General features: G+C 39.0%; 1 protein-coding gene across 3 annotated transcripts in view; it reads right to left on the reverse strand.

The window, feature by feature from the left end:
• The window catches only part of cntn3b (contactin 3b), a 128845-nt gene that overhangs the window by 85615 nt on the left and 16730 nt on the right, over positions 1-26500 (reverse strand). The window lies entirely within an intron of this gene.

Here is a 26500-nt window from a genome sequence, read left to right on the forward strand (position 1 = left end):
AGTCTCTGCTCAATACATTTGCCACACAAAGGGAGACATGCATCTTTACACCTCCACACCAGGCATCGCTAATCCTTGGCCACAGGCATCTTGGATTGTAGCTCTGAGCTGCAGCAAAGAGAGTCTTTGTTGGGATTTTTTTCCACAGCCTCCCCTAACTATTCTGTTAGATGAGGCTCTGCTCTGCCCAGGTAATGCTTTGCCCTGTTTGGATCCGGTTCCTGCTCAGGCTCTGCTTAACAGTCTTCTGCACCGGGGGTTATGCTGATCAGTCAGCCTGAAAAGGATCACGGCAGGACGCTGATGGAAACTGTTATCAACTCCTTCTGGGTGGATCTGGGGAAAGAGTGTTTAACCCCAACAACCAGGCCAAATGGATAAATGCATTTCTCTCATAGGAGCCTAGCAGCCTTCTTTTCCTTTAGTTTCTGTGTTTTTGCAACCCACATGCTGTATCTTTTATTTTATAATCTCTATGTAGGAAACTGTTACATTTACAGCTCCTTCTCACACCCTCTCTCTTAAGAGAGTTGTAGTACATGACGTATTACACAACCAGAAGTTGGAATGAACAATAAAAGTTTATTCTTCAAGGGGATCTCTTGAAAAGCACTAAAAAGTATGTGTTTTATTATTATTCAACTAGAATTATTTGGCCAGGAATTAAACAAGCATTGTAAAAGTAAACCTGGTGTAACATCACGCCGATAGTCCCCCTGTCACGTAGTGTGTTGCATTCAGATGTCAAACAAAGATGAGCTACTTTCTATTCTCATCCAGTTGGACATGTAATTCGATCTCTACCCAGATTGCCATTGATTTTTTTTGGATATGGGGAATAATTTCATATCATGAGTCTTAAGAGACCACATAAACTACAGTGAGAATATTACTGAACCTCACAAAACACCCTTTGTGCAGACTCTTTTGTCTGCAATAATGAAGAGAATGCTGAATACTTGAACGCTGCAAAAACAAAACCTAACCAACGGAGGTGTGCCGATCGATCATAATCGGCCGATTTTTGTGAAAAAGTGTATGATTGGTGTTCGCTGATCACTGTCTCTTGATGCTGACCACATGTATCTCATTTGCAGCCTGCGTGTGCAGCCTCTCTTCTTTCCTTCACACTGCGCAAGTGGTGTGGAACTTGAACACTGAGTGAACGCGGAAGTTTGCGCATTGCGGTGGAAAATTAAATTGGGGTGAAGCACATCAAAATACATCAACACAACAAATCTAATGTGACATTTAAAAAAACAAACATTTGACGGCGTTTGGCTACATCGAGGCTCAATGGACCTTACCACAGGGGCCGCGTTTCATTGGCTAATGCCCATTTTACGTCACAGCGCAGCTACCACGTGCGGGCCGTCTCACAAACACAAGCTTCAGTAGTAAACACATGCATTGTGGACTAGCATACTGACAGAAAGTTTTTGCGTCAGGACTCGAAAAAGAATGGTTCTCCACCATTAGTGGGGAATCTGTACAGGCGATGTCAGGTATCCTGATCATATTTGTGGAACTAAAATTCACAGATTTCCAAAATCTGAAATGGAATGCCTTGCTTGGATCAAAGCTTGTGCACGACCGCATTTGCAGCTCAACCATCGTAGGATCAATAAGAACAAAGGAGTGTGTGCTGGTTTAAGTATTATTGCTTTGCTTTCTTTGTGTTTAGCAGTGGTGGAGAAAGTACTCAAAAATATTTACTTAAGTAAAACTACAAATACACAGCCAAAAATGTACTCAAGTAAAAGTAAAACTACCACATTAACATTTGTACTTAAGTAAAAAAGTACTGGCTTTTAAAAATACTTAAGTATTAAAAGGAAAAGTACTTGCTGAATGAATTACCTAATCCCTAATACAATATCAGACCAGGATGTACTACCTGAGGAGACTGAGATCCTTTAACATCTGTGGAAAGCTGCTGAGGTTGTTTTACCAGTCTGTTGTCGCCAGCATCCTCTTATATGCTGTGGTGGAAGCATCTCTAAGACAGACTTTTCTAAGCTGGAGAAGCAAATCAGGAGGGCTGGCTCAGTGGTTGGCACAAGGCTTGACTCTCTGGCAGCAGTGGCAGAGAGGAGAACCCTACAGAAACTCGAGGCTATTATGGACAACACCAGCCACCCTCTGCACATAGTCATCAGCAGCCAGGAAAGCAGGTTCAGTGTCAGACTGCTTCTTCCAAAGTGCAGGACCAACAGACTAAGGAACTCCTTTGTGCCTTGTGCAATAAAACTCTTCAACTCCTCACTGGCTAACAGGAGCACAATAGAAATAGAGGAACTATAGAATCAGGCTAAATGTTAATGCTAAAATCTTTTTTAAGGATTTGATGTATTGGTGCTGTGTGGGAGACTGAACTACAATTCAGGAAAAAAGGGTGCAAGAAAATGGATGGATGGATGGATGGATGAATGGCTGTGTGCTTTGTAATATGCTCTTCATACATCGATATCAGAATATTCCATTCCTATTCTATTGTTTTAGCCACTAAGCATATTTAAATATGCTGAACTATGTATTAAAAATATACTTAAATAATACAATTGTTTATAAATGTAGCTTTGATAGATGTTTGAATATGGTTTCCAGTAACAAAATGGCGTGTTATGATCGATTAAATGCGCTGATACGTCATTTTGCCTGCTAAACACATAACGCTGAGTGGAGTGATATACCGCTCCAAAATGACCGCCCTAAATCTCGTCAGCGACAATAGGCGAGAGCGGTCCATGAGGCGTTTATATTATGTCTATGTGGGAGAGCATGTGGTGGACAAGGAAGTGTAAGGCTGGTGCTCCAGGTGGGCTTTAAATTGTTGTAACAGTAATCACTTGTTTTTAACTTTTTCTTATGATGTTCTTAGGGACATGCCTCTGTTCCAGAACGGCTGAGTTAGATGATTGCATGACAGTCTGCAGTCATCATGAGGTTGTTAATCATCCACAGATTAAATCCAGGTGAGGCAGAAGGAAACACTTAAAACATGCAAGGCAGGTGAAACAGCATGTAGTGGACAAGGAAGTGTAAGGTTGGCTGCTCCAGGTGGGCTTTAAATTGTTGATAGTAATCGCTTGTTTTTCATTTTTTATTATGATGTGCTTAAGGACGTGCTTAGATGTGTCTCTGTTCCAGAACAGCTGAGTAAGATGATTGCATGACTGTCTGCAACCATCAAGAAGTGCAGAAGGTTGTTAATCATCCACAAATTGAATCCAGGTGAGACAGAAAGGAAACACTTAAAACATGTAAGGCAGGTGAACTGAACTAAACCTGCTAATGACTGATTCAGTCTGTTGATTCTTGGATTGGTAACTGGTTAAATTGAACTGGACTATTATTACAGGTGTGGGATCTTTATCAGCACGTGGATATTTTGTAATGAATTTAATAAACTTATTTGGAAATATTTGTAGTTGAAGATTAAACCAGCTATTTGATGTAAGTTTATTCTGTATAAATTATAAATTTTTCCAACTACAGTATAAATCACCTTTTGCTCCATTTATTTGTCTCTGGTGTGTTAAATAAGTCTTATCTTTAAGTTTTCTGATAAACGGCTTTTATTTTAAATATTGATCCCCTCATTTTAACATGAGTGCAGCATCATAAATCCTACACTAGACTTCAGCTTCATAGGTAAATGTAGTTGTATATGTAAACATTAAGATAAATATTAATGAACAATTAAGATAAATATTAACAGTGAGTGTACATGGGGAACTATATGGTTTGTATTGGTTCTCAGACCTGTAACCAGTACATTGTTTAATCTTCCAATGTCTTTGAGAACTTTTCATATGTTTATCATATTTCTAACTGGCACCTTCCTCACTTTTATTTTTGTGTTTTTCAGCCATTGCTCTGCAGTTTGACCAAAAGCTGACTCTTCAGGACTGCAGTAAAACTGTCAAGAAGTAGCTTCATTACACGCCAGAACGAGAGGAAGACATCACAAGGAATCAAAGTGACGCCAACCAGAGTCAAACTGGGGTTACCACAACGTGTACCATTTCCCTGGTTCATACAGTACAAAGCTTAACCTCATGGACTCAGTCTATTGTCCACAGAAGAACAGTTATTCTGACAGTCAAAAAGGAGTCAAATATGTTTAAAGATCTGTCCCTCTTTTCTTAAATAAAATGTTATATCAAACCTATGTTGTCATTTTTAAACTATTGTACACAGTTTACCCATGATCTGCCAATAATAGTGTTTAACACCGGTGAAGAAACCTTTAGTGGTATGTTATGTAGACCTATCAGACCTAAAAGTGTACATAAATCCTTAGCTTTAATTCAATATGAAATCAACCCAAATCTGCATGTAGATCCACATTCAGATGAAGGTTGAATCAATATTGACTCGTAACTGATTCAATGTATAATCAACACAAATATGTATGGAGATCCAGTCAAATGAGTGTTGAATCAACATTGATTTAATGAAAAATAAACAGAAATGTGTGCAGAACCACATTCAGATGAAGGTTGAATCAATGTTGATTCCTAACTGATTCAATGCAATATCAACACAAACATACATGTAAATTGACATACAGATGATGGTTGGATCAACGTTGATATGTCAGTTATGGTTGAAATGAAACCCTAACGTTGATTCAACATTCAAGTCACCGACCACTTTCAATGCTGTTTCAATGTCAGCGTTCAACGTTGATTCAATGTTGATCAATGTTGTTTCAATCATTGTGTGCTATCTGGGTAGGCTTTCCTTTATGTTATTCAGCAGCCTAATTTATCTGTAGTAGAGAAGTTTTATTGAAATCTAATGGAAAAATGCAAGTTTGGGGAGTGGTCAAAAAATACTTAATTTTGTCAATTTTTGAAATATTTTTCAGTCGGTCAAATTGGCTTTGGAAGCAGGTTTGCGGTCTAATAAATCTTTATTGAACAGTCCCAGACCCCTACAAAAAATTGAGCATGTTAAGACCACATAGCAAGATGGGCAAAATAGCTTTTGGGGCTTGGTTTCAACATATATTTTTTAATATCGTATCCCAAACATGCCATCTCTGCTGTCAGTGTAAATATTGAAATTTGTTTTATTTTTAAAAATTACATTTTTTAAAGAACCTTCATTTTAAAAGTAAACTATTTATATTGTACATATTCATGTTTTTCAATATGATTTATTTATATTTAAAGGATGTCATTACAAATAAATGTAAAATTTAGTGGCAAGGTACACCTACCCCCCAAAAATCTCGGAAACCGTTAGAGATAATGGGCTGAAATTTTTTCTGCTCTTTTCTGGTAATACACTTAATAGAAAAATGCATTCAGAGTACAAAAAATATAAAGAAAAAAAATTGGTTGCCGGTACCTATTATCTTTCTAACTGGCACCTTCCTCACTTTTTTTTGTGGTTTTCAGTTGTTGCTCTGCAGTTTGACCAAAAGCTGATTCTTGAGGACTGCAGTAAAACTGTCAAGAAGTGGCTTCATTGCACGCCAGAACAAGAGGAAGACATCGCAAGGAATCAAAGTGATGCCAACCAGAGTCAAACTGGAGTTACCACAACTAGTACTGTTTCCCTAGTTCATACAGTACAAAGCTTAACATCATGGACTTTGTTCTTCTGTTGTCCATAGACTGTTGTTTTGACAGTCAAAAAGGAGTCAAATATGTTTAAAGATCTGTCCCTCTTTTCTTAAATAAAATGTTATATCAAACACATGTTGTCATTTTTAACCTTTTGTACAGTTTACCCATGATCTGCCAATAATATAGTGTGTTTAACACCAGTGAAGAAACTTTTAGTGGTATGTTACAATGCAGACCTATCAGACCTAAAAATGTACATAAATCCTTAGCTTTCATATAAAATCAACAGAAAATCTGTTCAGATGAAGGTTGAATCAACGTTGATTCCTAACTGATCCAATGTAATATCAACACAAATATGCATGTAAATTGACATAAGCTACAGATGATGATTGAATCAACATTGATATAATGTCAGTTATATTTGAAACCTAACGTTGATTCAACATACAAGTGACTGACCACTTTCAATGTTGTTTCAATGTCATCGTTCAACATTGATTCAATATCTCTGCCTAACATTGATTCAATGTTGTTTCAATCATTCTGTGCTATCTGGGTCGAGTACCTCGATTATTAAAATTCCTCGAAGAAAATTTATCTGCCTCGAAGCCTCGTTAAATTATGTTGAATTATTAAATGCACTGTGTTCCGACCGGGTCGTTTGTGTTCCGCCATGCTCTCACTTCCTCCTGAGTTGTTGCGAAAGTTAAGTCTTAGCAGCATAACATCTAATTTTCGTCCTGTGAGGATTTTACTGATTCATGATAACGTCCGGTTTTTGTCATTTTTCGGGGACCAATAAACATCCTTAAAATTATGGGAGCTATGCTTGGAGTACGGCAGCTTTTCTCCCCCCGGAACTGCTGGTTCAGATCGAACGGCGGAATTATTTATACCGGTGAGCGAAAAGAGCGACCGCTACGGGCGGCTGTGCTGCGTAGTTTTACTGAAAAACCGGAAAATAAATTTCATATCATCCCGGTCAAAACAAATGGATGGCGAAGAGCATCGTTACGTTAGATACCTCGTAGATGTGTTTTAATGTACAGCACTTTGTATCAGCTATGGTTGTTTTAAGTGCTTTATAAATAAAGTTGGTATGGTATGGTATGGTTTCTGTGTGTGACGAAGAAAGGAGTCAAATCCCGAACACAAACGATATAAATGGCTGGGCAAGGTGAGAGTTCATCTATTAAACTGACTGAAGATGAAGACATAAACCAAAAGCTGGAGTATAGACATTTTTTTATATGCTCACAAATAGGCAGGCTATTTGTGAGCCTACCTTTTTATCATTACATTGAATATAATTTCAGATTTTTGAAGAAAAGTTTTTCTTCAGGTTAACTTAGAAAGTGAGCTATTATTGTTACAAGTTAATGTTCTAAACTACATAAAAGTAATTGTTAGGGAAGCTCAAATATGAAAAATTGGACTGATATTGATATGTGATAGTAATACTGCTGTTATGTTAGATTTACCGATGTTTCATTTTATTTTATTTTTATCCAATTACCCGATTAATCGTAAGAATAATTGATAATTACTCGATTACTAAAATATTTGTTTACAACAGCACTAGATAACTGTCGTAATGTGTGGCAATATCAAGTTCTGTAAACACTGTGAAGTGCTTACAGATCTCCTGTTTTGAATAGTGCATGTGTATTGGAATCAAGAATGTGGAATTCAGTGGTCTGCTACTACAGAATTAGTTTTGTCTATTAGTTTTGTTGAGACATCACTGGCTTGTTTTATTAATTTTATTGATATTAAAATAAACCTGACTACATGGGAATGAAATCGCACATGGTCAGATAATTATTAGCCAAGTACATCAAAAAGTAAGCCAATTATAACATGCATAAGTAAGTCAAGTGTCTGCACAGTGAAGTATGAGATAAAATAGTATTAATACTTGGTAAATGCTGCAATATTTGCGTCACAGTTGCCTTGGTTTTGGGAGCATTGGTGCCCCATGTAGTTGATGGCAGAAGAACTAGAGGGCAGTCCGGCTGTTGAGCAAATTTGATTGGACAGCCTTGTCCAATCAAATTTGGACAAGGCTCTTGCCTTGTCATATGTGATATGTCAGCTAACGTGACATATGACAATCAATAAATCATGCAGGTTGGAGATTTTAAGATTTCACTATTGGCATTGACTGTGAGAGTTATGGTGTTCATTTGCTGAAAGGGGCTCTACTTTAGAGTGCCCCTGAAAAGTGAAACTTGAAACTTTTTTGGGATAAGTTTCGAGTTCCAAAATATCCCCAAAAATTCCATGGCAACCTGGCTTAAATGGTGATCAGAATGTGGGCAGAGCAACAGAAAGGAGCAATATGTTTTGACGCCCTGGTGACAAAATTGAACTGAAAGGCAAAAAAGTATGACATGGTAATTACATTTTGTCCGTTTTACCATATTTAAACATATAAATGTAAGAAAACTGTGTTTCCTTTTTTCCAAATATATCTCACTTGCTGCAAGTGCATTTATGTGCTCCTGCTAGAAAGGAGTCTTAAAGCTAGTTAGGGGTTTAAACCTTCAAGTCTTCAGTCACAGTAAGCATAATGTATTTGAGGTAACACTTTATTTGAAGGGTGGTGAATAAGACTGACATGACACTGTCATAAACATGACATAACATCTGTCATGAACATGAATAAGCCTTCATGAATATTTATGACTGTTGTCATAAAGCATCATTCGGTAAATTATGACACTTTTAATACAAAGTTGACATTATTCAAAATGTCTTTGTTATGACAACTTGACATGAACCAAGAAATCATTACTGATATACATTTGTTGTAAAAGTATTACTGATTGAACTTTAAAAATTAGGCAACTTTATGTTATTAAAGGTAAAGTTTAAACAGTAATGTCAACTTTGTTTTAAAAGTGTCATAATTTACCGAATGACGCTTTATGACAACAGTCATAAATATTCATGAAGGCTTATTCATGTTCATGACAGATGTTATGTCACGAACATGAAAGTGTCATGACAGTCATATTCACCCCCCTTCAAATAAAGTGTTACCGTATTTGACTATTTATTCAACTGTTTGGAGCTAATGTTAAAACTAATTTGCAAAAGTAATTAATCACGCAGCCCTATTTTAGAGTAAACGCAGCCCAGTTGAAATGTCCTGTATGCATGTGGGCTGATCTGGGAATTGACCTTGAGGCTCCCATCAATTTTGCACAAGTTCTTCTCATCAGATGGAGCAGGAATTGTACTGCAGCAGTACAAGTGGCTCACCTGGGCTTTTTCCAAGTCAGATGCCCACAGAGACAGTAAACATACACACAAGCACGTGTACCCTCAGCCATACACACATGGACATGCACACACACATAGAGCTTTAGAGCTGTTAATGGAAATTCAATTGCTGGCGAGGGCGCTCTCTACAATTATGTTTAGTAGGCTATTGCTGCAGAGTTCACATAAATTGATGTTCATTTTGCTTTCGAGCCAAGTGTAACACAATGGAAATTCCCAAACCCGCTCTTTATTGCCGTAGGTGCGTGTTTGGGAATGCGCTTTATTTCATAAATCCTGTGGAATTAGTGAAATATTGGCAGATGAGTGAACACAGCAGCCAGGATATTACCTACCAACTATAATTACATTGTTTTTGTTTCAGAAAAAGAATGTTTTTACTGAAATTAAAACATAAGAGAAAAGATGGATGCTTAGTAAATGCCAAAAGAGTGAGCGAGAACGTATCTGCTTCTCACAATTCCTAAATGCAGAATATAGTTGAATCAGCACCTATGTGGTTTCAACAGTTCAGCTTAACAAGCCTATGGATTTTCTTGTTGCGTAAAGAGGCAATCTACCATCCAGAATATAAAAATCAATTCCATTTGAAAACTGCTTTGGAGATGTTATTTGGTTGTGTGCTAAAATGAAATCACCAGCAAACACACAAACATATTTGAAACCACTTCTTCCCTGCTTCTGTTTGTGTTCCTCAGCAGAAACCTTTAAAGTTTAAACTATGGTAGAGTCATATGAAGTCTAACTACGCTACGGCAGACACCAGGCAGAGCACTTTTTTTATTCCCACTTTCCAAACACCGCCTTGCCCTTGATCCTGTGTTAAAGCAGATTCATAGTAAACACAGTGACAGGTGTATTGATAAAGCAGCGCTCAGAGCCCCACGGTGTGCTCCGCCGCTGCAGCTGAATATTTGTCAAATGAAGAACTGTCAGGGTTTTCCCCCGTTAGCGCGTTCACACTGTCACTGAGTGGGAGAGGAATGAGGAGTGGTGGGAGAGACAGAACAAGTTCAGTGGGACGGAGCCAACAAACGAGTCAAAAGAACCATGATTAGGACCGCTTTATCATATCTGTGCTATTTGTACATTTATTTAGATGAACTGTGCTGGGTTTCGCTCTTGTTCATCGGCCTGCTGTAGGACATTTCTACATCAGCATCATATAATTCTGCCGTTAAGGGAGAAAGCATTCAGTTTCAGTCTTCATCATCCTCATCCCGAGAATTAGAAAACATTTATTCTATTCCATCCACTTCCACACTACTTTGTGTGGGTATATTACATAAAACCCCACAAATGCTTTGTCGCTGTAAAATGAAAAATATGAGGAAGTCTAAAGGGTTGTGGGTCAATTTGAAAGGTATTACAATGTGGACTCTGTTTTATTTTGTATTGATTGAACATGCTACTTCCTGCTGTAAATACTTCGATGTGGATTCAGTTGCTGCAGAAATAGTGGCCCAACTTATGCAGCGTTTAGTCCGACTCAAATGGTCCCTCCAGAACTCTCTCCTCTTCAGGAAATTACACAAGCCTTTTTTGAAATGAAAGAATCAATTTTAAATATTTATACCCTCAGTGGTAATAACCAGGCCTATACTGGGAGACACATCTAACAGATTCTGTAGATTTTTGTGTTTTGGAACGCAAAAATTAAAGATTGACAAAAAGGAGTGTTGTTTTGTTTCAGTTTGTAGATGCATCAGAAGCATCAATTTATTTTTCATTCTGTTATTTACAGTTAATTGTACTGTAAGATTTAGAGATTTTAGAAATGTATCTAAATAGGGACTATATCATTCTCTGCGATGAATTTATAAAAATCTTTCATGGTAAAAAAAATTATTCTTGTCCACTAACTTAGAGATCCAGAAAGTTCAACAAAATGCAAAAGCTAGAACACTACAACAAAAGTCACAAGGTAAGCTATGCTATAATGGAAGTTATGCTACAACAGATTTCATGCTGCAATAGAAGTTATGCTAAAACAGACATGCTAAAATGAAAGTTTTGCTAAAGCAAATTTTGTGTTAAAACGAAAGTTAGTCTGAAATGTACCGTATTTTGCGCACTATAAGGCGCACCTAAAAACCTTCAATTTCCTCAAAAGCCGACAGTGTGCCTTATAATCTGGTGCGCCTTATATATGGACCAATATTGAGCCACAACAGGTCTAGCAACTACGGTAAGCAGCTGCCGACTTCATTTTCGCCCATAGAAGAAGAAGCACGCGGTGTATGCTGGGATAGTTGTCAGAACGCTGGTTTGTAATCTATTAATAAAGTTTGACTGAACTATCTACCTACCGACTGTTTAGAATCAGGTCGTCTGCAGGTCATTTAGCACCACGTTGTCCACGAACATGCTGTGCATGAACGGAGAAGGGTGACCATCGTCAGGCCACGTGACCGGAGTCGGACTGTTTTGTTGACATTTCCTTTAGTGCAGCTCCATCTAGTGGAGGCATTACGTAACTCCAGCCTCTACTGTAGCGTCTATTCTATGCGCCTTATAATGCCTTACATATAAAAAACGTTTTAAAATAGGCCTTTCATTGAAGGTGCACCTTATAATCCGGGGCGCCTTATAGTGCGGAAAATACGGTAAGTTGTGTTGAAATAGATATTATTGTGAAACCAAATTATGCTAAAACTGAAGTTATGCTGCAACGGAAATTATGGGAAAACAGAAGGTATGTTAAAACTGAATTTGTACTAAAACAGATTTTATCAACCCTTTGCATGTGATGTCACACTATCCAAAACTCCGCCCACTCTGTCATGATGGACGTCAACACAACCTTAAAACCAGTCAAAACACAGACATCTGGTAGCCTAAAATCTCTTCTATTTAGTTGATTTCACTTTAAAAGTGGACATAGGATGCTGCACAGTCGGCTGCACAAACAGACAAGGACAGAAACCAAATTTGTCATTTTATTTTGAAACTCTGTGCCCTTGGTGTAATCACAGCAACACTTTTTAAAAGGCAAGAAGATTAACGTTCATATACTGTATTAATAAGTCTGATTAGAAAGACAGCAAATATTGCTTTTTAGAGCGTCTAACCATTAGTAACCATGGAGATAATGCTGCGTGTATGGAAAAAACTGGTTAGCGTCTCGTCTTTCGTACATTTTTAATTCTGCTCCAGTGTAACAGGAAAAGTCATTTATGTGAATTCAGGCAAAGTCAGTAATTTTGATCAATACGTCAGGAGGGTCGGTTTGTAAGATAGCTGTTTCCAGCTTTTGTAAATACAGCAGTCTAAGACCCAACCAGGTGTGTTACCTTCACAGACAAATTAGCTCGACTTGAACAAGTAGAAGCCATGAACAAACTGCCAAAAACAACTTGAAAAAACAATTTCAGTCGCTCTATTCAACACTCCTGTCCCTCACTTCCGTCATCATGGTGCCTCGAATCATTTAGTGACATAGTTCTGAAGGGTCAACACTAAGGTGGAATTATGTGAATTTATATTATAAAACGGAACTTGTGCTAAAATTAAGTTATAATCAACTTGCAAACATGACTAGTATGTCCACTGCAGCAACGTTATTTTTTTAAAGATAAGCACATAATGGGAGAAGTCAGTCTTTATGTCAAACTTCGACCAACTTCTAAATTCTAAAGTCATCTGAAGATGACTTTAGAACTGGCTAAATAAACTGAATCAGAATTACAGCATATTATTATATATATTGCAATATTTTCTTGTTATTCAGGTGAAACTAGGCAGAATTTGTTGACAATGTAAAATGTCTACTTCATAGTTTTAACCATAATTTAGATTAACTCTTTAATCTAATATGAAAAAGGTACCTGAGCAATGTCTCCCAGCTAATGGAAAATGTTACACTCATTGGCTTAAATTAGCTTATAAAGGACTTTTCTTTGCTTGACATAATCCCATTTAGATTTTTCCACAAAAGGCATAGACATATTGGCAATGAAATGTAAAAACCAGCACAAACTGAAAGGGGTTCAGATATTACACTGGTTAGCAAGAATGTCATTTATTAAAGTTCAAATATATTTCAGTATAGCTTAAAATAATACGTATATATCAAGTTCTCCATTTTGTAAATCCATGTTAAAATAAATTTGGCCCCTATATGCCATATATTTTCTGTCATTTAATGTTCATAAAACATTGTAACTGCTAAGCAATACTTGTAAGAAAAATAACAATAATAAAATGTAGGCAAACGTTTAATATCAACATTAACTGACATTTAAATGTACAGTCTATTCTCTACTTTTTTTTAGACAAAGTTTATTGTCATTCAATTGTACTTTTAAATTAGCTCGTAGTTCGCTTATTTCTTTTGCAACGCTCCAATAATAAATAAACAAATAAATAATAATAAAAGTATCAATGTAATATAATCATAAAATATTAAACTAATAGTTTAGTAGTCTTACGGCATGAGGAATGAAGCTGTTGTGGAATCTGGTTGTTCTGCTTTTGAAGCTGCTGAATCTTTTTGCTTTCATCTCCATAGTCTTTCCACTCTATTACTAGTCACAGTTTGTCCACTTCCTCAAGGCATTTCTTTCAGTCCGTTTGGGACATTTTGAACTTTTAATTTAATCATTAGTAAAATTATTTGCAGGCAGTTTGGTGCTTTCTATTTTTGCACTTGAGCAAAAAAAGATGAAGGGAAAAGAAGTCCTCTCCTTGCCTGAAGGAAAGAACGTCAAAGACAATCAGTGTCAAAAAAGTGATGCAACCAAAATAAGGACAAAAAAAGAAAGACTCATTCCTTAAAGTTAAAATACAGGCAGAAAAAATCTAGTGTCTTTAAAAGCATTACCAGAAATGTCAATCTGACGTGATGAGAGCTTGCCAACTCCAATATCAATTTGTCCTTTTTAAACCTGGTCTCACATTCTATTCATATTCATAATTGAGGGCAGTGACTCTAAGCGTCGGAGCTGCTGACCTAGAAGAAGACTGCCAATCTGAGTTATGTTGTTTTTTCTGCAGCTCCACAAACCAAAGCCAAGTAAAAAAAAAAAAAGAAAAATCAGTGACAAACATGAGCTTTAAAATCACAAGTTCTCCAGTTTTCTGTTATTTACACCCAAACACACTGAATTATACACTCATTGGGAGCCATTTTTCCGTGACCTGACAAGCATGTTCCTATGTCAACCCCCTTTGTTTTGCTCTCCACCTACTGCAGACAAACACAGCTGGCACACTAGCTAGTTTGCTGCTTGCCTGTGCACTGCTGGTGATGAGTGAGCAAATCAGGGCTTATTTATGAGGGCTGCTGTATTTGTTGCTGTCATGTGAATTGAGTTGCAATCTGTTGTTCGATGCAAGGTTGACAAAGGTGGAGACTGAACATAAACTAAAACAATGACATGGAAAACACCAATTCACTCAGGAAACTAATGGGATCTGCAAGCCGCCAATAAGTCTCTTTGGGTATGTCACGGCAAGCAATCCGTTTCTTATTACATGATGTTATTTGATCTATTGTTCATATGAAATATTGATTGGCACAGCTTCATGTGATAATCCACTCTAACAGTGATAATCTGTTTTTTTGTCAGAGCTCTGCTTTCTGGTAGAGACAGCAGATCTTCCTGGGACGGTTCTGAATTTTTAAAGGGAGATGCTTTTCTCTTATTTTTTTGCAGTCTTTCTTGGTATTTTCATGAAGAATATATCCAGATTACTTGGTCCAACAGGCTGAAGCTAATGTCTAGTCTGAGAAAAACGTCAGAAAGGATTAGGCTATGCGAACACTATTTTCACTCTCTAAACCCGATTAATGTATAAACAACCAAATGCAGACACAGTGGTGGTTTCAGAGTCGGGTGTATAGAGCTAGCTCTGACTAGTTAGCTAATTAGATCTGGCCCTCTTGGTATAAAATTATGATCTAACTGATTAAACGACATTCTTTTTAAAACTAGCTCAGTTTCACAGGCCAAACACTGTCCTATCTATAAAATTAGCAAAATTTTAGTCAAAGTAAAATTGAAGTTGCAAAAACAAAGACGTCAGACTTTGCAAATAATATAGAAATGACAAGGGGAGGAGTTGGAGCCAAATTGCTACCGCAGTTGATAAACCTGGTAAATTTTCAGCTGTTCTTTGTTAAAGTGACATAAATTGGTTACAATGATTTTCATTCAGTCAGGACTTTACTCTGAATCTAGCCACATGCATCACAGGTAGATTCTAGTAAAGCATTGATTAATGCCTGGTTTTAAAATCAATTAACTGGACTTGTAGCCATTATATTGTGCCCATGTGGCTGGACACCACACGCCACGACGAACCCGATTGAACCTGATCGAACCGTTATACCTGGGATTTCTGTCGGCTAATGTGTCTCTCAGGTTTTGAAAATGGGCCGACAACTCGTGTCGTGTGCGCTGGACATTAGACTAGGGAAATGAGGAAGGGAGGGTCAGTGAAGAGCACCGGAGCTTAGCCTTTTTTCATTCAGTGTCATCAACAGAAAGAAAAAAGGCAGGAAGAGACAATAAAGCCGATAATTAAAATGAGGTCAATAGGTTTAATTTATCGTGCGATTAATTGATTTATCGTTTATTGCGACAGGCCTACATCTACAAGTGATAGTAATATTAATAATAAAATAACAGTTAGTGCAAAGTAGCCTACAAATTCTTTGGTGGGGGGCGGTGAGGGACCTGGATAAAGGCTAGGGGGGCGCTGGGCCAAAAAAGGTTGAGAAACACTGCTTTAGACTAAGGACTGGGACTGAAGTGTAATAAGCCGTCTTCATCTTGTAGTTCTGACAGGTGATCTATTCAGTAAAAAGATGTTTGTTTTGGTAGACTGGGACGGTCACAACTACTAATTACTCCTAGCAATCTGTTCATGTTAGATGCTGCTTCATGGTAATGACCATGTAGCTTTCATATGAACAGTATTAAATGACTTTTAGGCCTTTCAAAAGACAATACATTTGAGTTACCTTCAAACTTGTGTTCACGTTCTGCTAAAGCTAGCCTAATTCTAAACAAAGACACCGTCATTTTTTCAAATTAAGAGCACTTGTTCTGATTATTAAGAAATGTTACATTCTCTCCAATTCTTATTGATAGACCCAACAAGATGTAAAGCACCTAATGAGAGAGGAATGCTTACACCTAAAGCCTGATGTTGATTTTTCATTTTAAAAGACTTGTTCAGTCATTAAAAAGGTTAAGAAACCTGTTGAAGAAGGCTGGTTCTGTTTGGGGGGACAACTATGGAACATCTGGAGATTATTGTGCAAAGAACTTGTCAGGACTTTGGGTTTGTTTTTGATCTTATTTATCATTATGTTTTCTTTAGGTTAGCCCTTCATGGTCCTTTTGATTTGATTATTTGAGGTATTTAGTCTTAGTATTGTCTTGTTATTGCTTTCCTTATTTTCAATCCTTTATAGTGTTTCTAGTTAGGTTCATTCTTTACTTACCTTAGGTTCTGTTATTCTTGAATGTCTGAGTCCATGTCGAGCTTTCTTTAGTGATTCTAGTAATGTTTATTTCTTATTTCATCACCCCAGGTTCAGTTATTCGTACATGTATGAGTTTAGGTATACCTTTCTTTAGTAGTTCCAGTTAAGTATTTATTCCTTCTAGCTTACCCCTTGGAGTGTTTCTAGTTTTCTTATTTTGTCACTTTTGCTTTAGCTGGTCTTGTTGTCTGAATCTACGTCAATCTTTCTTTAGCCGTTCTAGTTAGGTTCTTTCTTTGTTTAGATCTTGTAGTTACTTTATGTCTATGTTCCTTAGTTCTCATTGTTATTAGATCAGACTTGTTTCTATTTAAGATTTTCCCTTCATGTCTTTTTCTTCTAGTTTATCAGGTTTTCTTTAGTATTAGTGTTTTAGTTTTAGAAATATTTTCAGCTCCCTGGTGTTTCCTCCCTGTTTTCTCCAGTATATCTCCTTAGCTTCCCTGTGCCACCTTCTCAGCTAGCTCCTATGCCAAATACTCACACCTGCAGTCCGTTATCTCATCTCATTAGGCTCATTGTTCCATTTGCAACCTCCCAGTATTTAAGTTCCTCTATCTCAGTCACACCTTTCCAGTCTGTCTTGTTACCCTGCTTGTTGCTATGCTCTCCACATTGCTAGTAGCTACCTTTGTTATCCTCATGTCTTCTGTTTCCTTGCGTTTGAATTTCCCTGTTCCCCTGGATTTTGGTTAGTTGGTTGTCTTCATTAAATTAAAATATCCACATTACTACTACGTTCACTGCCTGCTGTTTTTGGGTCCACTCCTACTCGTATCATGACAGAAGGATTCTTCATAAAATCAAGAAAATTATAAATAACCCTGAACATCCTCTTCAATGGACATTTATACATACAGAATTTTTTTCATACAGTCTGTTAAATTTACAACTCTTTGAAGAAAATTTCATCAGTTACAACATTTAGTTTCCCTCTGTGAGTAAAGACTCTTTGAAAGGAATTTTGAATTGGATTACAACGGCTTTCCTAAATTAATAAGCAAGTTTCTCATTACGAGTGTGTTTCGATTTCCCAATTGTTGATTAACAGTTTTATTGATATGAAAACTCATTGCCATAGTTACACCCAAATCTTGTTCTGACTCTTCTTCCAAAGTTTGGCCTGCCGAGAGACTGCGATGTGTTGAAAAAGACACACGGAGATCCAAGAAATGTCTTCAGAACAAGAAGCTGGGACTGACTGAGTCGGAACCAGGACTGTTCATCCTGCTTGGACTGCAGTTCCTTTAAATATTTCACAAGTGTCTCCTTTTCTTAATTGTTTCTTTTCTTAAAAGCCAGAGTACCCAGAGAGAACCCATGCATGCACAGGGAGGACATGCAAACTCCATGCAGAAAGACCTCAATTAAACCCAGAACTTTCTTGCTGCAAGGCAATGGTGCTACCAACTGCACCACTGTGTGAATTCACATATGTGGATTGTTTTGAGAGGCTCCTCACTTTCTGCTTTTGACTCATGGTTGGTATCAACATGGATGAATTTAGTGCTTTAGCTTATATTTTAAAAACTGAGGAATACTCATTACTTTTACAAATTTAGAGCACACTTAGAAAGTACAGAGAAGTTCAGAGGCTACTTACTTTTCATGATTTTGTAAATTATGATAATTTAATGCAAAGTTTGCATTTTTAATGAACTTTCAATGCAACGTTTAGAGCAACTTTGCATTAAAAGTGTCATTATTTACCGAATGACACTTCATGACAACTGTCATAAACATTCATAAAGACGTCTTTATGTTCATGATAGGTGTTATGTCAGTGACGTGCGGTGAGGTTTATTGCTGGGGAGGCACTGACTTATGACTTAAGACATCATCCATGTTATTGGATCTACGGAAATTTCGCGCATGCACACAATGCTGGGGTGCAAAAATACTAATCTTTTACGTGTCATCCATGGCCGCGTTAACTCAGTGAAACTTAGAAATGTAGGTATTAATTTCATGCTATGATCCACAGCAAAGTGATCTGTATTCGCAAAGCTGCAGGCTCGCTGCCATAGCAACTGACAACAATGCCACTTCATGTTTTAGGATTTAACACCAAAAAACATTCAAGAATTTTGCACACAGAACAGAACATTTAGTTTGTTGTAGTAGTACGTTTTAGGCTTAATGTTTTATTAATAAATAATTGCTGTGGTATAGCTACCGCTTCTACTTTACTAAATGATTTAAACATTAACTGTAGCCCACACAACGCACATCTAATTAACAAACTAAACAAAAACATCTTATTGCTAACTTACCTTTACTTATCAATGAAATTCATGCACCCGTAATTCTGCACAAAAATATCTGTTCATCCAAAGCCAAGTCTATCCTCGGCATGTCTTTTCTACTCCGTTTGAGAATCATCAAACTGTCTTGAAGTAAAACTTTCAGCTCCGGAGTTGGTCTTTCTTTAGTCATCTCCTGCTTCAATTGAAAATTTACTTTAAAAAACTGTTTTAGTGTAGAAATGTAGTCTTTCATGTTGACGTCGGAAGAGAGAAGAAAACAAATATATCACTGTACTTTACTTATTTTCTGTGTGGCTAGCTCCATGGCTAGTTCACTGTGTCTGACTCTGCAGTTGTGCATGTTCTGTTCTCCGATATGTATATTTAACAATATCTTGAGGCTACACAGAAGCACGCATGAGACAACTCCATCTTAGCAGGAACTCTTTATTCTGGTCCGCCCCAAACACAATACAGCACAAAGGTTTCTATCCATGGATAGCCTTATACTACATCCCCCTTTCTGAATAGGATTAGGGTCTATGTAAGCACATGTAGAAATGTAAACTTAAATCACACATCAGAAAGATGCGTTCTGTGGAATACCCCAAATTAACTCAGTATCGTACTAGTACTTTTCTACAGCAGAATGTGCTAGAACTCTAACTTATTACTATTTATTTATTCTACTCTAACAGTGCACAAATTTAAATTTCTTTCCAGTCACAGTTCAGCATTAGAACCCAGATTTATATAAATCTCAGAACAGTAATCTCTGTAACATTTAACTTTAGCTACCAAGAGGAAGAGGTGGACTACCCAAATCCTGCTCCAGACACTACTGTTCCTCTGGTTTGCAGATCTGTCACCCACACCTTCTCACCTGGATGTAGGAATGACATGTTGTGGGCCCGGTGTTTACGGTTGTAGTTTTGTCTTTGTTTCTGTCTATAGTTGTTCTCTGCAGTCCTCAGCTTTTCTGTATCAATATTCTGTGGCATCAGCTGTGACTGAGTAAAAGGAACAGTTGTCCTTATCCTCCTTCCCATGAGAAGCTCAGTCGGACTGAATCCATTTGCCAATGGAGCGGAACGGTAGGCCATAAGAGCGAGATACGGATCCCCCAACTTCTTAAAGAGAGTCTTAATAGCTCTGACAGCTCTCTCAGCCTCGCCGTTGCTCTGAGAAAATTTTGGGCTGGATGTTTCATGACTGAAACCCCATTCTTGAGCAAATCTTCTGAAGGAATCCGAAGCGAACTGTGGCCCATTATCAGAACGAAGACGCTCTGGTATGCCATGGCGTGCAAAGATGGACTTGCCGTGTTCGATCACTCCCTCAGATGTTGTGGAGGTAGGCTTTGCAACCTCAAAAAATCTGGAGAAATAATCCACAACAATCAAATATTGTTTGTCCTTAAACTGGAAAAGATCAGCCCCCACCATGACCCATGGTCTTTGTGGAAATTCAGTGGGCAGCAGTGGCTCTTTGTGTTTAGTTCTCTCCTGAAAACACGTGTCACAGGTCTCCAACAGCTTAATCAGCTCGCTGCTGAGACCCGGCCACCACATTGAATGTTATTCCCAAGTGACCCTCATTAGTTTCGATAGAATGTCCTGTCTGAGAGAACCTGGAATCACTATTCTGCTAGCATAAAGAAGCAGGCCATTTTGAACAGTAAGTTTACCTGAAAATGGCAGATAAGGCTGGAAACTTTTCTCAGTTGAGTATTTATCTATCCTTCCACACAACTTTTTTAGCTGTTTGAGTATGCTGTCGTCGTCCTCATCTCCTTGGATTTCCCTCAGTCGTGGTTCCGTGGCAGGTAAGCATGCAACGACTGAGTCAACATACAAGTTGACCTCCTCTTCTTGCGGATCTCCTGACTCACTGAAGATTGGAGCTCTGGACAAAACATCAGCTGTAGCAATATTTTTGCCAGCCACATGGGAAATACTGTAGGAAAATCTCAGTCGCATTCGTAGTCGCTGTATGCGAGGAGGAAGCTCGTTTAGACTCTTCAACCCCAACAATGGGACTAATGGCTTATGATCGTTTCAATGTGAAAACTCTTCCCGATCAGAAACTCTGCGAACCTCTCACAGGCCCATGTTGAAGCGAGAGCCTCTTTGTCAATCTGAGCATACCTCTGCTCCGTGTCGCTGAGAGACCGTGATGCATATGCCACTGGCTTCCACCCTGTGTCAGTGTGTTTCTGGAGGAGAACTGCACCGAGTCAATACGATGATGCATCTGCTGACACACGTGTCTCTGCATTTGGGTCATACAATGCTAGTCCTGGTGGTGTCAGATCTGTTTTAATAGCATTGAAAGCTTGTTGCTGCGACGAACCCCATGACCACATGTTTGACTTCTTCAGAAGATCTCTCAAATTTCTCTGCCAAATGGGGAAGGAACTTCCCAAGATGGTTCACCATACCCAGAAAGCGTCTCACCTCACTTATATTTCTGGGCTACTCCATGGCTCCTGTAGCACTGACTTTATCCAGGTCTGGACTGACCCCTGACGCATCAATGATTTGTCCCAAGAACTTTATTCTGCATTTAGAAAGCTCACATTTGTCATTTAGTGTCACAGTCGCCTCCTGGAGTTGAAACAGTGCCTTCCTCAGTCTTTCATCATGTTCCTGCTGTGTCGTCCCCCAGATGAGGACATCATCCATCTGACAAAGGACTCCATCCAGGCCCTCCTTGCTTCTGGAAGTGCTCTGGTGCTGATGAAATCCCAAAGCAGAACAGATTGTAGCAATAGCGCCTAAAAGGTGTGTCGAGAAATCTGGTATGGGTATGTGAGATCCGTCCAGGTATACGCAGAAAAATGGAATAAAGGCCTGAGAAATAACAGTATACCCGGAATAATGATTAAATGATGATTATAAGCGATAAGTGATTATAAAGTGATAATAATAGGTTCAATGAAGAAATGTCTGTAACGAATGTTCAAAACATGTATTCTGTACCTTTAATCAAGTGAATGTTATAGTAATGTATGCTCTGTACTCCTAATCAGTTGATGTTCTGTACTTATAATCAAGTGAAGGATAATGGTTTACATTATGAAGGGCTGAAGGTTGTACTTTTGAGTTAACCAACAAACAATATGATTATATAAAGTCAGCATGTATTATTAAAAATCATAGATACTGAGGTGAAGGAAAAAAGTACTTCTCACTGAGCAAAAGGCTAGGGACAGAAGGGTGAGTCATCAAATGGGGAAGGAAAGCAAGGGTGCGGCAGAGTTGGAAACAGATGGTCAACGGAAAAAAGGGAACTGCCCCGATGAGAAAAGGAACTGCCCCGATGAAGCGAGGAGGCAAGAATGAGTCATTGGAAACTTGAGAAAGAGCCCGGTGCTTTCCACAGGCAGCCCTGCCTTGCATGACATCAGGTAATGACATAATGCGATGGGCAGGTTCCATGGAAACACAGTGCATAAATACTGATGTACGGGACAGAACGAGCGTTCTTCGTCCGCAGCGCAGAAAAGGAGTCTTCAGAGGAAGCTGTCTAAAGATCAGCGGAGGATTACACCGAGGGACCAAGGGAAACTTACTCCACGATTTCACGCTGCCTAGAAGGGACGAGCTCCACCCGCCACCAACCCTGGTTCCAGATTCGACTGAATCCTCTGCCTCTACCCAACGCTCTCAACCCCGGTGCAGCTGACTTGGGAAAGAGACGGAGGTCTTTCAAAGACAAAGAGTCTGCACGTTTAATGGAAAGCGTGAGTCTTCTCTCCGCTTCTCTTCAGTAAAGAGGACTTTGCTCCGGCTGGACAAAGACTCTGACCAAGGACCTCAAAAGATTACAGCTGCCGAGACCAAAGACCATCGGGTATGAGTTGACCAGCTTTCCCCAAAGCCTCGCTCAGTGAATTTAGTGAAACAGGTTAGGAATGAGAACAAGGAAAGGAGGTGATTAATCCTAGTTGATTTCATTATATTTTTGCTTCTTTTATGACTCTTGGAAATTAATTTGTTGTTATATGCCCTTGCCAAAGCTTGCTTAATAAAATTATAATTCTAAAATTCTAATGAGAATTGTGAACAGCGAGTTTAATTGTGTCAGTCTTAATTATTGTTGGTTCTCCTAAATATGGTAAAGTTAACATACATGATTCTAGAGAATGGATGGCTTTGTGTTTTCCTCTGGTGAGTGTTAAAATAATGACCCTGGGACTTAAATCTAAGTCACTAAAATTGATCTAGCCGTTAACAAGTGCCGTTATTTTAGGAGAGGAGCTACCATTAACAGGAGTGGTTGTAGGGGTTATGTCGCTGTGAGGGCTACTCAGCGGATTGCCCCTCAACTGTAAAGGGTCATAACTTCTGGATCGTAGGTAGTCAGAGCTAGAAGAGTCCTTTCCGACCCCAGTTTAAACAGATAATTCTCCACAAACTATCGCTAGGGTAAGACCCGAGTTTCTGGGGGTTTTCCGGACCTGTTAGACAGAGAACTGGGCAGTAGTGAGTCCAAAGAGTTGTGAGGAGTGGGCGGGACTTACTATTGGGTAGTAACAGACAGGTGTAATGAAGGTGGTTAGCAGGGAAGACTTCCTCGACAGTGGAATCTGCCAGAATCCAGCATTGGCATCCAATTTGGAGAACACTTTTGCTCCTGCTAGCTGTCCGAGCATGTGCTCTACTGATGGGAGAGGATGTTTTTCTCTCATGACATATTTATTCAGTTCTGTGAGATCAATGCATATTCTCAGCTTGCCCGAGTTCTTGGGGACAACCACCATAGGTGCACACCAGTCTGTTGGCTCCTCCACTTTGGTGATGACCCCTTCCAGCTGCATACGGTTGAGCTCCTCTTTAACCTTAGGCAGTAGGCAGAGGGATATCCGCCTTGGCGTTGAGAGGGAGAAAGGCTGCGCATCTGGTGACAGAACAATGTTATACTCGCCCTCCATCAGTCCTAGTCCTGTAAAAAGTTTAGGAAACTCCTGCTTCACAGCATCAATTGAGTCTAAACTTATCTGGTTTACTCTGGCAACCAATTCTAATGCCATAGCAGCACATCCACTCAGTAGTGATGTACATGAATCCTTTACAACATAAATGTCCTCCTTAGTACAAACACTGTTGTTGCTGAGTGTTGCTGTAAACATGCCTTTCACCTTCAATCCGGTGCCTCCCGGTCCCTGTAGGATTTTCTTTGGTTTATCTAATATGCCAAATTGGTACAGAGAATGCAATGTTTCTGGGACAGCAGTGACATCAGCTCCTGTATCTATTTTAAATACAGTCTTATGTTTGTCCACCAGTATGTCCGTCATCCATGGATTGTCTTTAACTTCTCCAGAAAGAGATCCCAGGAAAGCAATATCGATGTCTGTATCTGTGCTTTCTGTAGCAAATCCAGCAGTCACGTCAGATATTTTCTTATTTCTACAATCTACAAACCCTTGCAAAATGTCCCTTTTTCCAACAATAATTGCAGGTTGCTTCTCTCGCAGGGCATTGCTGCATACTGTGTCCTTTGGTGTCGCCACATCTTCTGCACTGTGCCTTTTTATCCTGTGTTGCTTTTGTTGACGATATGTTTGTGCGGCGCCTTCGGTTGACTGGAGCACGCGATCCCGCTCGCGTTATCACGGTCCAACCGCTCACCAACAATGTCCGACTTGAAATTAGCATGAAGCATTTCCTGTTGCTTTTTTACTAGTTCGCTCTGACAGGCTCTGTTTAACGCCTTCTCTAGCATCAGTTCAGCGTCCATTTGTTCTGATAGTCTTTTATCTCTCAGACCCACAACGAATCTGTCTCGCACCATCTCATCATGCAAAGTCCCGTATTCACAGTATTCAGCCAAACAGTGTAACGCGGTGTGAAAGCCGTCAATGGACTCACCCATCTTCTGTTGACGCTGATTGAATTTCGCCCGCTCAAATATAACATTTCGGCGGGCTACGATGTGAGCATCCAGCCGTCCCTTAACAGTCTCGTACTCACTCGCTTCTTGCGGAGTTAGATGCAGGGAAACCAGTATATCTTCTGCCTCGTCCCCCATGGTGTAGATCAGCATATTTACTTGGTTTTCGTCCGCTTGGGTCTCCAAACCAGACGCGTTTCGAAACCTCTCGAAACGCTTTATCCATTTCGTCCAGTCTTCAGCACTGAACGTGAACTTTTCTGGCGGGGCGACTTGAAACTGGTTCATGATGTTGTCGTTCTTATTTATTCGAGCCGTCAGTTCTCACTTGTTCTCTCTCTTCGCTAAGTAGTCTAAACTTCTGACACCATGTTCTGATCTCCGATATGTATACTCAACAATATCTTGAGGCTACACAGAAGCACGCGTGAGACAACTCCATCTTAGCAGGTACTTTTTATTCTGGTCCGCCCCCAAACACAATACAGCACAAAGGTTCCTATCCACGGATAGCCTTATACTACACTGCAGTCACAATATCTGGGATCATGAGCGCCCCCAGCCTGCCTCACACCGTGTCTGTTCTCTGCCATTTCTCATCGCTCCTCCGCACACAAAACACGATACACACACAGTTAGTGACAAAAAACACTGTACATTATATACATAAGTGAAATTATGGAAAATCAGTCCATATATTAAATGTTTCTTAGCCATTTTATTGCCGGCGTACAAACAGGACGAACATGCTCTCATAGAATGGCAGCCAGTGCAGTTAGCGAGAGGCTGCGTAAAGCAGCGAGCTGAGCCTCACCGGCTTCACTTCTGAGCATTTGAATGGGAACATGCGAAAATCCAGTGATTTTGAAGAAAAACTAATCAGAATTGGTTAAGCTAAGTAAAAAATAGATACTTGAAAATAGCAATATAAATAATTTTATATTATATATTATTTTTTCATGATGAGCCTCACCTGCCTCGCCTGACCGCACGTCACGTGTTATGTCATGTTTTTGACAGTGTCATGTCAGTGTTATGCACACCCCTTCAAATAAAGTGTTACCAAACTACCTTAGCAACTAATTTTAGACTCCTATTCTTCCAACCCAGAAAAGAAATTAGACCAGAGGATACTTACTTATGCTTATCTACCAACCCCAAATAGGAGTATCTAGTTTATTTACTTTGAATCAACATTATTAACTTTTTCTTCTTTTGCCCTTTCCTTCGGTTTGTTATTTTGTTTGTATTTCCTTTTAATTCCCGTATAGCCTTGTTGCTAAAAATGTGCTATATAAATAAAATTACCATTATCTTTACCTTTTAGCATCAGATTCTGCTAAATACCATGATGGCATAGCACTAGCATTAGTGCTTCTGGGGTTAGCAAAGCTAATTAGTTAGCAGTACCCTCAACTAGAAGGGAACATAAATTACATTTGCAGGTTTTTGGACTATTTTTACCTTTATGTCTTTAAGACTGGTTGAACTCTGAATATTAAGCTTCCAAATGAGCTATAAGAAACTGCTTACAAACTTTAAACAGAACCTCAATTTGACAATTTTGAATGATCCCTGTAAACCATCAAAAGAAAAACAGCTCTGCAACAACACAAGTGACAGTTTCTCCTTTATCGCCAGGAAGGCTCAGGTTGCACAACAGGTATAATGATACTCTCCCTGCGCCCCCCCCACCGCAGCGCCTCAACCGTGTTTTCAGCACATTATAGGAAATGTGAGCATTTAACCGAATGTCACTCATAAGGTTACTGGCTCTCTACTCTGCTTGCTGCACATCTACATGCTGCTGACCAAGCTCCAAAACACAATCCACCACAAAAAAAAGCCCACAGACAGCTGCCATTTTCATTCACGATGCACTGCCAGAAAAGAGCCAGTCGTATCAAAGAATCTGTGGTGGAAATGAGTCATAGGGATTTCCTGTTCTCATCTAATGATTTCTCAAGCCCTGCGCCAATTTATAAATC

This window comes from Poecilia reticulata, chromosome 5 (assembly GCF_904066995.2).
Source record: "Poecilia reticulata chromosome 5, P_reticulata-male-v2, whole genome shotgun sequence".
In the NCBI taxonomy this organism is placed as follows: domain Eukaryota; kingdom Metazoa; phylum Chordata; class Actinopteri; order Cyprinodontiformes; family Poeciliidae; genus Poecilia; species Poecilia reticulata.